Raw genomic sequence first — 13,743 nt, 5'->3', positions numbered from 1 at the left:
AGCCCTTCAAAATTTTAAAACCCAAATAATAACAATAAAAGGGAAAAAAATTTACGGGTTTTTAATTTCGTGATGGTCTGGGTAAAATCCCCCTGCCTTTTCCCCTTAAAAATCAATGAACCAGAAACAGAAAAGGGGTTTTCTTTTTTTAAACGTTTATAATATGATCGAGAAAACCGTGTGATAAATAGTCACCCATCTGGCGGTATAAAAAAACAATAACAATAATCAGAAAAACGTCAATTTTATTCAAGTTGTTGTTTATAAACAACCAACTATGTTTGTCCCAGCACGTATGAAGGTTTGTTACGAATTTCATGTCACATTGGTCAACAATATACCAGTTAATTGGATTCAGTAGTCTGATGTTACGCCGCCCCGGCAACGTCGGCCATCTTGAAAGAAAATCATTAATTTTTATTCTTTAAGTTAGCTAGAACCTTTCATATGTTTTGTGATCAGAATGTATAAAAGTCAAAACAAGATCATATTTATAATGTTTTTCTCCTCTGGATACACTTTTACGCTCGTCGGAGAAATATTTTATGAGGGCTTCCGCCATTGTTCCCATAGTTTAGAGCCAGTGTTATTAAGTTACCATGCGTCATTAGGAAGGAAGTAACGTTACGACTATTGGATCCTATTTGTGGTGACCACAAGATTACCCAATAGTTGGACACTTCCAAACCAATGCGTGTAAAATTCTTCCTATAGTATCGTAACTCAAAACTGAAAGACTTCCATATTGGGGAAACCTGGAGGGATTTAAAAAAGTAATAAAAAATTAAGCTTTATATAGCGCACTATCCACTAAATGTGCTCAAAGCGCTTTTCAAGGGGTCCCTTGTCAACAGAAACATTTAAACATGTAGGACGGGACATGCCGTCTGTTAGGCGATATTACACTTTTTTTCCGGACAAAGACAATGCTGTTAACGGCCAGGCACTCATTTTACACCTGAGTACGGTGAGAGAATGTGAGTAAAGAGACTCAACTATGCGCCGCCGAGCGCGAGGCTCGAACCCAGGACGTTTCGATCCGAAGACGAGTGTCATACCACTAGACCACAATAGCCACACATGTAGAATAGTGGACAAATACCATGCCCGAGGGAGGTGGGGTATTCAAAGACCAAACGGAATTTATGCCAGGCTTCATGACTGGCAATCGAAAACAGTTTGTCGCCTCAAACCGACTACTGACAGGCCACGGCAGGACTGCTGTAAACATGCATCGACGGGTTCTGAGGGAGGCAGCCGACTGTCCCCACTGTCAGGGAACGCCAGAGACAGCAGACGACATAATCCTGCTCTGCCCTGTGACGAGATTGGCGGGAGGTTTCGAGGCTGTCCTCAAATGCGGTGACACATTTAAAGACTGGCTGGAGACTTCCAGTGTGGAGATGTAGCCATACGCTAATACTACTAACGGAACGGACAAAAGAAGATAGAGTTTACGATACGGATCGTCAACTCCAAAAAAACGCGTCCAAATCTAATTTTAGATCATCCACGCCTACTTATTGAAGGGACGTGTGCAGACGTTTTATTTCTGTACTTTCCTCACGATCGATTTAGACCTACACAATATCTCTGAATTTAATCATGCATTTATGTCTATTTTTTTGTTGTTGGCTGAAGACGGGTTTTGAGCCCGAAACTTTATGTGTGTGACATTTAGGCTTGTTTTGATTTGTGTTTGTTTGTTTTTGTTTGTTTTATATTGTTATATAGCTGTTATATTGATTTTTGTTAATTACTTTTTATAGTCCACATCTTGTTGCAGCCTAGAATCACTTTAACGAATGTCAGGTTGATTATAAGAATTAAACACTTTATCAAACAGCAGCACACGTCATCACAATGATGTTGTTTGCCATTTGAGAGCTTACACGTTACGTGTAGGTTAACAGGAAATGTGGAGGCAACAACTGGCAAAAAGATAATCGACTGCTCGGTAATGGCCCTTGAACGTGAAGAATGGCGTTCCATGATGTTCAATCTATGTAGGGAGACGGACCTCCGGTAAGGTCATGTAATGTAATGGCCCTTGAACGGGAAGATTGTCGTTCCATGATATTCAATCTATGTAGGTAGACGGAAATTCGGTAAGGTCAGGTAAGATAATGGCCCTTGAGCGTGAAGAATGGCGTTCCATGATGTTCAATCTATGTAGGGAGACGGACCTCCGGTAAGGTCAGGTAAGATAATGACCCTTGAACGTGAAGAATGGCGTTTCAAAACATTGAACCTCTGTAGGGAGACGGACCTTCGGTAAGGTCAGGTAAGATAATGGCGCTTGAGCGTGAAGAATGGCGTTTCAAAACATTGAACCTCTGTAGGGAGACGGACCTCCGGTAAGGTCTTGTAAGATAATGGCCCTTGAACGTGAAGAATGGCGTTTCAAAACAATGAACCTCTGTAGGGAGACGGACCTCCGGTAAGCTCAGGTAATGTAAGGTACGTTACCAACACAACTCACGTTCCCGGCGTCCTGTGCGACGTACGTCTGAAAAGAGTTCCTGGTTTTCTTCCGCGTCGTGGGTCAATTGATAATGATAATGGAGAGGCTTCCGATGGGAACAATAAAGGCAGCGGACGTTTCGGGTTCAAACCCTTCGTCAGTACAACGATAGACAAATACACGTTGAAAACAAATATAATTAAATTTAGCATATTGCTTCATTCACACCCCAACCATCATTGAGGCCAGACGATGCGATCTGTACTCCAGTTCATTTGTGACCCATCGTCTCAAAACGGTATTATGTCGGAACGAACCAGAAGCTTAAAATCGAAATTAAATGTTAAAGTGTTGAAAAATATAAATCGCTGGCATTAGCACCCTAAAATATAGTATCCGTTCTCCTCAATAAAACATACAAACTCAACACAAGTCTGATATTTCTGGCTATAAATTCAATTTTCAACGTCTTAACCAACCCGACTTAATACCGTTTTAAGGCGAAGAGTCACATTTGCTTCCAACCGTTTATTGGTGATTGTTGTGGGTCGTGACGACGGGACTGGAGCCCAATTGTGTTTGTTTTGATTGTTTTCAATCATTGGGTTTTCACCCGTATAACAGAATACTCTTCAAGAGTTGTAACGTCACTTCCCCCGTATTGACGCATGGTAACTTAGTAACTGGTTCTAAACTATCGGAACAATGGCGGACGCCCTTATGAAATATTTCTTCGACGAGCATAAAAGCGTATCCAGAAGGAAAAGAAAACATAAAACTGATCATATTTTGACTTTTGCGCATTCTGATCACAAGATATATGAAAAATTGTAGCCAGCATGATGAATAAAAAGTACAGATGTTTAGAACCACGTGACATCAAACTATTGAATCCAATTGCGGAGCAACGATGAAAACCGGGATAAGCTTGAAATATTTCTTGTGAATCTGCTGCAGTTGTGATAGACAGATAGCGTTGCCGTCCTTGAGGATCAGTCGATCAGATGTGTTGCATGTGGAGTTTTTTAACTCCCACTTCTCAACAATTTTGCTGCTATCTATTGTGTATGAGTGACAAAACATATATTTTTGTGTTTGTTGGGTGTGAAGTTTTGGGGAAAATCGTGAAAATGGCCGGTAAGTGGAAAGAAGTCATGATTCTCCTTATCAATTTGATAATCATAGAGTTAAGGACTTGGTGTGTTATTATGACCGATATTTTTTATTATTATTATTATTATTATTATTATTATTATTATTATTATTATTATTATTATTATTATATTATTTATTATTATTATTATTATTATTATTATTATTATTATTATTATTATATTATTATTATTATTATTATTATTATATTATTATTATTATTATTATTATTATTTATTATATATTTTATTATTATATATTTTATTATTATTATTATTATTATTATTATTATTATTATTAATTATTATTATTATTATTATTATTATTATTATATTATTATTATTATTATTATTATTATTATATTATTATTATTATTATATATTATTAGTATTACTATATTTATTATTATATTATTGTATTATTATTATATTATATATTTATTATTATATTATATATTAAATTATTATTATATCATTATTAGTATTATTAATATACCATCATCAATATCATCATTATCCTTGTATAAATATGTTGATACAATAATCGTTGTATATTATTATGATATACACAAGACATGTCCATATATACAGACATAATTGGTTTTTTAAACGTACATAAAAATATTGTTTATAAAATATTTCATCTTTTATCATTGTCATCATATGGCTTATTCATGTTTATATATAAGTTATGGGAATATAGAGCAATTGCGTACAACACCCGTTTTAGTCTATTGATAAATATAAAGTAAAAACATGTCGCATCATCATTACTTGGTGTCATGTACGATAAAACATAATAATTTTTCTCCCTCCCCTCTCCTCCCGGGAATAAATAAAGTATAGCCTAGCCAATCAATGGTTTACATTAATTTCTAATATCATTATTCCGTCACCTGAATATATTACCGATTCCGGACGATGCGACACATTTTACAGACAACAACCTATCTCTATAAACCTTGAAGCAAAATTCCTCATAGTTTTCCATTTTTGTTACTGCCAAATTCATTGTCATCATCTCCATTGCTCCGATATATCACCAGTGTGACGCGACGAGTCACTAATTATGGTTAAATTAATAAATAATTAACTATCCTAGACATTGGATATCTGAGACAAAATAAGGGGAAGCAACTCAATGTCTTTTACTAACTTTAGATATTCATTGGTTATCTCCTTCCTTTGAATTAAATAGATTTTAAAATAAAAAAAAAAAAAAAAAAAAAAAAAAAGAAACAAAAAAAACAGAAAAATACAAACTGTTTTATTTTTAGATTTTCTAGAATTTCTTATCAACGACAAAGAGAGGAAAATAAGAAAACTCAAATTCCTCCCGGCTTTGGCATATTATTTGTAATTTTCTGGTTTCATTTTATTTTATTATCACCAAATTAAATTAAAGCATATTTTCAAAAAAAATCGTTTTATGCGAATAATACTATGTTTACAGTATAATTTATAGAAGTTTAGAAATATTTGACATTTGTGTAATGTGACAATGCCTCCCACTGTTTTGATCTGTTTATATATTACGCAATTTCCACAAAAGGTACTTAAAGTCTTTTATAAAGGGTCCCTGGTCAACATCAACACGTAACATGTTGAACGAAACATGACGCCTGTTGGGAGATAAACAATTATTTTTTTTTTCCAACAGAAATAACGCTGTAACGGTCATTGTCTAATTTTACACCTGAGTACGATGAGATAATGTGAGTAATTATTCTTTTCCAAGGGCTCAATTGTGTACGGAGCTCATTGAAGAGCCCACTGACTTACACAATAGATATATACGTAATTAGTGATTCAAGGCTAGTCATATGACATTATTATATTCTATATTTCTCCGATTATCAATCTTTTTATATCGATATTATTATACAGACGTAACCATAGGTTCAATGCTAGTCATATGACATTATTATATGATATATTTCTCTGATTATCAATCTTTTATATCGATATTATTATACAGACGTAAACAGTCATTCAAGGCTAGTCATATGACATTATTATATGCTATATTTATATAATCATCAATCTTTTTATATCGATATTATTATACAGACGTAAACATAGGTTCAATGCTAGTCATATGACATTATTATATGATATATTTCTCTGATTATCAATCTTGTTATATCGATATTATTATACAGACGTAAACAGTGATTCCAGGCTAGTCATATGACATTATTGTATGCTATGTATCTGAGATTAGTACACTCTTTATATAGATTTTATTAATTATTTTCTATAAAAGAATAGAAAAATCTGTTTCGAAAAAGCCCACCAGTCCTTCATTTATATACTTTCGTGTCACAACTGTATGGATTTGTTTTTGTTACTGGTCACCTTGACATAGTTGACTTTGTGATGAGAATTACGCCTGGGCTATTCCAGTCCGTGAATTCAAACCTACATACACAGTGTCTTATTTTACTATATAATACGTCTAGTGTGTATTTATTAAATCATCGACCGTTGTCTGATTCCAGGTAGTCACTTTGTCTTGTCTTGGAATGTGTCAAAATTGTCATCGCATACTCTCTAGTTATTACACATGATGTATGGAAAATGGCTATAATTTGGTGACCAAACGGACAATAGATTCATCGTAAAAGACACAAAAGATGGATTATTTCACAATGTACAACATTGGTGTAAAGAAACATTTGACATTAAAGTGACACAAAATTCTTATCTAGTATTTTCAGTTAAACTACAAAAATCAATTTTTGACAATATTTAAATACAAACTGTTTTATAAGAACTCAAAAAATAAGAATGATCACCACACTATCATTGTGTTTACATTATGATATGGAATTAAGTCATATCTATTTGGCCACTGATTGAAGAACATAAACGTTCCTGTTCCCTATTATTGCAGATTCCATGCGTTGAAACATTGTAACTTTGTAATTATGTGTCATAAAATATGATTTTTTTTCCTGGGTTTTACTATTTGTGACCTTTTATCAAAAGTAAAATCAAAATAAAATTAAACATCTCTTATGCAGTGCATTGTGAGACAAAACTAATGAACTCACTCGTTGTCTAGATGGACTGGGTATTATGTGTATGCAAAAGACGGTAGATAATCCTGGGTTAGTCATTGCAATAAGTCATAGAACTAGGGTGACTTATATATATATATATATATAATATATATATATATATATATTAATATATTATATATATATATAATATTGCTCTATTTTGTCACATAAAATGTAAATTGAAGGTTTGTTTATATGGTATAGTTATCAGATATTGTTATCAATTATACATATTGTTGTTATTTGTGTCCTAGACTTGGATGAGACAGTGACTTTGTCATAGATCAGATACAAATAGAGATACAGATTCATACATAGTGATATATTTATATCTTATCTATTACTGGTCTCTTATCCCCCCCCTCCCCCCACCAACACTAATTTTAAAGAAATTAATCTAAGCCAGTCCTCTTATGATTCTTCGTGCCAAATTGAATCACATCACAAATAACAATCGGTAATTACATGGAATTTTAGTATTTAATAATAGATGAGATAATCTACATACAAGTCTTTTGTACAGAATACCTTGGGGCGGTGAGATCTAGTTGACTATATAGATGGATCGTTATTGGATACTTTAAAGAATATAAATTAGTTAAGGGCGACAACCATAAAAACGTTATTTGTATATTGTATATTACCAGTGGCTTCCCTTAGAAATTACAGGAACACAATTTATCACATATTGAGTCAAGTACTGTATTAGTGTTTGTTGTGTATCGTGTAGAATTGACCTAGAATACGATATAGTATAGATGGTCTAATTGTGTCTGTAAACGAAAGTCTTTTTCTGTTCGTAGAACAGATAATGTGTTCTGAAAAAAAACTCGCCCTAACTGAATTTGCGGCAATGCACTGTGACTGACTCCTGGGTTATTCCAGTCTTCCCTTGGAATAGACTCTAGAGAGAAGTTGTCGACAATACATTTTGACGGAAGTAATTTTAAGTTTTTTGATATCAATTCCTTCACATTAAATGTTATTAGTATTGTATATGTAATCATCGTCCTTTTATTTATGTAAATATTTATTCATATACTTGATATCGTAAAATGATTTTTTTTTCAACGAAATCTTTTTCTTTCATATTTCATGCTGTAATAAACAGAATTGTTAAATATATCACAATAATAATATGTATTACCACTAGCACAACCAGAATAGTTACAACTCTCATTACAATAACCACACATCACCAGAGGTATCACCATCAACAACATCATGACGTCAACAAGAAACTACCATCACCACCACAACTCATAATACAACAACCACAAATCACCACCTACACCCGTAAACATCTACAACAAACACAAACACTGCCATCGCTTTTGTCATCCACGTTACAAATGTCAAAAATCCAGTATGTGTTTTATCATATTTTCTGTGACCAATCCCATTTCTATAACCAATGACTACAGCTATTGGACAATGTACTTGTTTGCTCTTTTCATTTTATTTCTTCTCCATGTATACGCGAAATCAATTTAAACATTTAATCCAAAACATGATTGTGTGTTATTTATTTTGTTTTTAAATTGTTTTATAGAGTGTCTTGTTTGACATTTAAAAATCAATTTTTTACCTGCTGGGTAAGCCCGCCATTTTTGGAACATACTCAGATACTTGACAAGAAAATCAGGTACATGTAAAGCAACAATTCTTCAGAGAAGAAACGTTCCTGTTTTAAACGTTTCAGTCTTGATTTCTTACAAAAAAAAGGGACCACAACAAGGTCATGGCTCCCTTGTACCTTTCTGTGTTCTTTCCATAACATAGCGACATCGGGACTTGAACCTACAGCCTTCAGATTAGGGTTTTACAATGGCATATTTTGTGTATGGGTTTTCTTCCATTACGATATCGATGTTTGAGTTTATTTTCATTCCTCCTCATCCATGTCTAATCCATGTGAGAGCTTTTGTCTCCAGTTATTTTAAAGATTTGAATTCCATTTGTGTTTCGATTCTATTTCTTTGACCTCAACGGCAAAAGTTTGACTTTATAGCCATTCTGGCTACGATTTTGTGTCCAGTCTCTTCCAATTTAAAGACACGAGCGAGAGGACATGTTGAATTGTTTCCCATTTCGGACACATAGACATACACACACACACACACAACATATATAAATATATATATATATATATATATATATATATATATATATATTATATATATATACATATATATTTATATATATATATATATATATATATATATATATATATATATATATATATATATATATATATATATATATTTGTGTGTGTGTGTTTTTGTGTGTTGCAAACATTAAAGGCTACATCGTTTTGTGTGTTGTGTTAATCCATCTAGGGAGCGAAAATCAAACTGTGAGTATTTTGCCTCAACGTGTGGTTACAATAACTAAAAGTCATTAAAATATAGATTAAATCGCACAGCGTCCCTGGTTGCATAAAACATAACATGGCGGCGCTCGATCTCTCACTAACCGTTTTTGATGACGTTTTCCCCCTGTTGTCATATCTAGTCCTGTGTTATCTATGGTAGAGACTGCCATGCAAGGATTAGTCTGCTGAGTCACACAAAGCCATACAGGTCGCAAACCATCGTCTCTTGAGACGGAAGGATGCCTCCAGTTGTACATTTAATCTGACACATCCATTCTCCCAGATGGTAAAAGACTGAATTCATCGTATATGATGTTTGTTTTATTATTGTTAATTACAAAGTCATTTCTTTCCAAGGGGTGTCTATTTATACTTACAGTACCAGTTTAATAAACCGATCCCATTAATATGTTCAACCTTACCTAATGTAAACATACTAACGTATGAAATGAAACGGTTTAACAAATGTTACTGTGTACACGGATGGTAATGAAGTCGGCAACGAAACGCTCAAAAGTAAAAAAATAAAAGAAAAAAAATGAACGAAAAAGAAAAGGCTGCTGTTTACTCAAGCATCATGTTCACCTTTGACCTACAAGACTCCTTCGTCTGAGTGTGCGTATCGTTCCTTACTCAATCTTCATTCACCTCTCTATGTGCTCGTGACAGTTGACTCGTTTCCATCATGCTAGGAACATTCTCTCTCTCTCTCTCTCTCTCTCTCTCTCTCTCTCTCTCTCGCTCTCTCTCCCTCTCTCTCTCTCTCGCTCTCGCTCTCTCTCTCTACCACTTTCTCTCTCTCTCTCTCTGTCTCTCACAATCTCTCTCTCTATCTATCTCCCTCTATCTCGCTATCTCTCTCACTCTCTCCGGTCCCACTATCTCTCTTCTCTCCCTCCTCTCTTTCTCAAACACAAACAATCACACATTCTTTCATACCTTTCATACAATTTGACTCTCCCCCCCTCTCTCTCTCTCTCTCTCTCTCTCTCTCTCTCTCTCTCTCTGTCTTTTCCCTACTCCTTCTTTTACACCTTCCTACGCTACTCTTTATCCCCATCTTCCTTCTGCTGCTTTTGTAACTTTTGATTCCCGTACATCGTTATCCTCGTTGAGCTTCTTCTAACTCTTACTCATCCTCCTCCTCCTCTTCCTCCTCCTCCTTCTCCTCCTCCTCCTCCTCCTCCTCCTCCTCCTCCTCCTTCTCCTCCTCCTCCTCTTCCTTCTCCTCCTCCTCCTCCTCCTCCTCCTCCTCCTCCTCCTCTTCCTCCTCCTCCTCCTCCTTCCTCTCCTCTCCTCCTCCTCTCCTTCTCCTCTCCTCCTCCTCCTCCTCCTTCTCCTCCTCCTCTCTTCTTCCTCCTCCTCCCCCTCCTCCTCCTTCTCCTCCTCCTCTCCCCTTCTCCTCCTCCTCCTCCTCCTCCTCCTCCTCCTCCTCCTCCTCCTCCTCCTCCTCTCTCCTCCTCCTCCTCTCCTCCTCCTCCTCCTCCTCCTCCTTCTCTTCTTCTTCTTCTTCTTCTTCTTCTTCTTCTCTTCTTCTTCTTCTTCTTCTTCTTCTTCTTCTTCTTCTTCTTCTTCTTCTTCTTCTCTTCTTCTTCTTTCTTTGTCCTCGTCTATCTCCTGCTTAAGTTATTTTCTAACATTTCTAAAAGCTGTCACTTTCCCAGGACAATAACAATCACCAACATTACAATCACAACAAAAAGATGAACCACTTATACATTAACCTTTTAAAACGGTTAATAGAACATCGGATAATTGAGACATAGATCTAACCACGACAATAAATATTCTATTATTTTAAAACACGGAACACTCTATCTCGAGTAGATTTCTTGGCTCACCAACTCGGTATGAATTTGTAACCCACCAAACAAGATACCAAATGTGACCCAACGTCTCCAAACGGTATTATGTCGGGATGATTTGGATACTAAAAATTCAAATTATAGTTAAACTGGTCAAAAATATAAATTAATGGAATTCAGCATTCTACAATATGATAGTCATTCTCCTCAATAAAACATACAAACTCAACGCAATTGTTTTTTTTATTTCTGGCTACAAAATCAATGTTCGACACCTTAATCCTCTCGACTTAATACCGTTTTGATACGAGGGGTCATAAATATCAACTTTTAATTTTATCTAAACACGTAATGAGTATTTTACACTATTTGTTAGTTCTTAATTAGAGTAATTTTATTTCACCATCTTGCTAGAAAATGTGTTACAGTTTCCAGTTTCAATCTATTTGTTTTTATAATATATCGTCCACAACAGAAGGTATCACGTGACTTTGATCCATTCTATAGAGATGTTCACATCCTTCTTAACCTACAGGATAAATAAAAATTGGTGAGGACTGCCTGAATCCTGGTATCGTAAAATACGAACATAGAGGTACAAATGGAAAGACTTCAGATGTAAATTGTACAGTGAAAGCATTTTCATATTGTTGGAAAACGTTCTTTACATTGTCTCACGGTACTCAGGTGTAAAATGAATATCCGGCTATTAACAGCGTTGTCTCTGTCGGAGGGAAAATGAATATCGCCATGTCTCTTTTTCGGACTTAAGTGTTGCTGCCTGTTAGAACCATTTACATAGTGCTTTGAACACGTTTAGTGGATATTATTATTATATATATATAGTATAGGATCAGATATCAGTATACTATTGGCGACTATTAGAGAATATTGCTGAGGAAGTGACAGACACCTTGAAGTAAAAGATATATCGCCAACCTACCGACATTGATAGATGCAGCACATTTAGTAACCAGCAATGATCAATGACGTAACTTTTGAAAAAATCAGGGTTTTTTTTTTTTGTTTTTTTTTTTTTTTTGTTTTTTTGTTTTTTTTTGTTGTTGTTGTTTGTTTTGGGTTTTTTTTTTTTTTTTTTTTTGTTTTTGTTTTTGGTTACTTCGGAATATAATTGATCTGAAACCATTAAAATTAAAATAACTAAGTAAAATCATTTTTATAAAACCCAACACCTGCTTGCTCCTAATTCATTAATGATTCATGGTAGAAGAACTGTATTCTTGTTTGGACGTGTCTTAATGGAAGGTTCGGTTAAACGAGATTTATTATACACTTTGTCATTTATACGGATGTTGTGAAACGAAACATGTATATCCTGGTTCATTCACAAAACATTGACCTTTTCTCTCGGAGTTCGAGTTGATTCAAACGTCCAATAGAATTAAAATCTTTTCTTTATTTTCGGGCAGTGAAAGCAATGCGATTTAGACTTCATCGAAAACCTAGTGGCATTGCTATATATCACAGTAAACGCTCGGTCACAGAAGTCTACGTAACACTTAGAACGGGAATTCATAGTTCTCAATGTTATTGCGTGTGACTACTAGAACGAGACAAAATGTACTTCTCTAACCAAAATTCACTTGACGTTCAAATGTTACTTTCCTTTCATTTCTTTACCTCCTCTCCTCCCCCCCCCCCCCCTCTCTCTCTCCCCTCCCCTCTCCTCTCTCTCTCTCTCTTTCTCCTCCCTCTCTCTCTCTTCTTCTTCTCTCTCTCTCTCTCTCTCTCTCTTCTCTCTCTCTCTCTCTTCTTTCTTTCTTCTTTTCCTCCTTATTTTTCTCTTTATACTATTTCTCTTTATTGGTGTCTAGCTTTAAAATGTTTTTTTTTTCTCTCTCTATTTTTCTTCGTCTCTCTCTGACTCTCTTCTCATTCCTTTACTTCTCCTTCTAATTCTCTCTCTACGTCTCTCTCTCCTCCTCTCCTCCCCTCTCTCTCCTCTCTCTCTCTCTCTCTCTCTCTCTCTCCCCTCTCTCTCTCTTCTCTCTCCCCTCTCTCTCTCTCCCCTCTCTCTCTCCCTCTCTCCCCTCCCCCTCTCTCCCTCTCTCTCCCTCTCTCTCTCTCTCTCATCTCTCTCTCATCCTCTCCTGTGTAAAGCGACCATCAATTCCGCGGGGTAGCCCTATTCGTCCTTAAGGTCGAATAGCATCAACCGCCGTTGCCGTACGTAAGGACAAATAGTGTTGCTTGCACTTCGTCCTTCACACTAAAGCTGGGCAATATTCCGTTTTTGTTTTTACTGAGCTGGATTCGAATCCACGTAATTACATGATATATCCGTATCGTCTTAATTGTTTGACAAACCCCGCCTCCTCTGTTTGTGAGTCAAATAATCAGTTGAGTGTGTATGTGTGTTTGATGTGTGTGTGTGTGTGTGTGTGTGTGTTTGTGTATGTGTTAATTTCGTGGGGTTTTTTTTGTTGTTTTTTTTTTCTTCTGGGATATGATTTTTATTCCAGGATGGTGACTGATTTCTTATAATGAACATTTATCGTGTTCTCCTATTGGTAAGTATCCCATTCAAATACCTGCTCGAGAGTTTGGGTTGGCAAGGCACAGAGGAAGATTCGGCAGGTTGTTTTTGGGTTTTTTTCTTTTTTTTTTATTTGGGGGGGGGGGGTTGTTTTTTATTGTTGTTCTTTTTTATTTGTTTTCTTTTGTTGATGTTTTACCTGCTTTTGTTTGTTCATTTGTTTTATCTGTGTGTGTGTGTGTGTGTGTGTGTGTGTGTGTGTGTGTATTGTGTGTCTACGTGTGTTTTGCCTTTTTTACATTTTTTTTTCAATTTATAATAGTGGGTAAGCACTCAGTAACTATTTGTTTTAAATGACTAGTATTCAATTTGTCAAAAATATTATAT

Source organism: Berghia stephanieae, chromosome 15, assembly GCF_034508935.2.
Source record: "Berghia stephanieae isolate SIO BIC M18660-M18661 chromosome 15, UCSD_Bste_1.3, whole genome shotgun sequence".
Classification (NCBI taxonomy): Eukaryota; Metazoa; Mollusca; class Gastropoda; order Nudibranchia; family Aeolidiidae; genus Berghia; species Berghia stephanieae.
The sequence above is the reverse complement of the archived record's forward strand: the minus strand, read 5'-3'. Positions refer to the sequence as shown.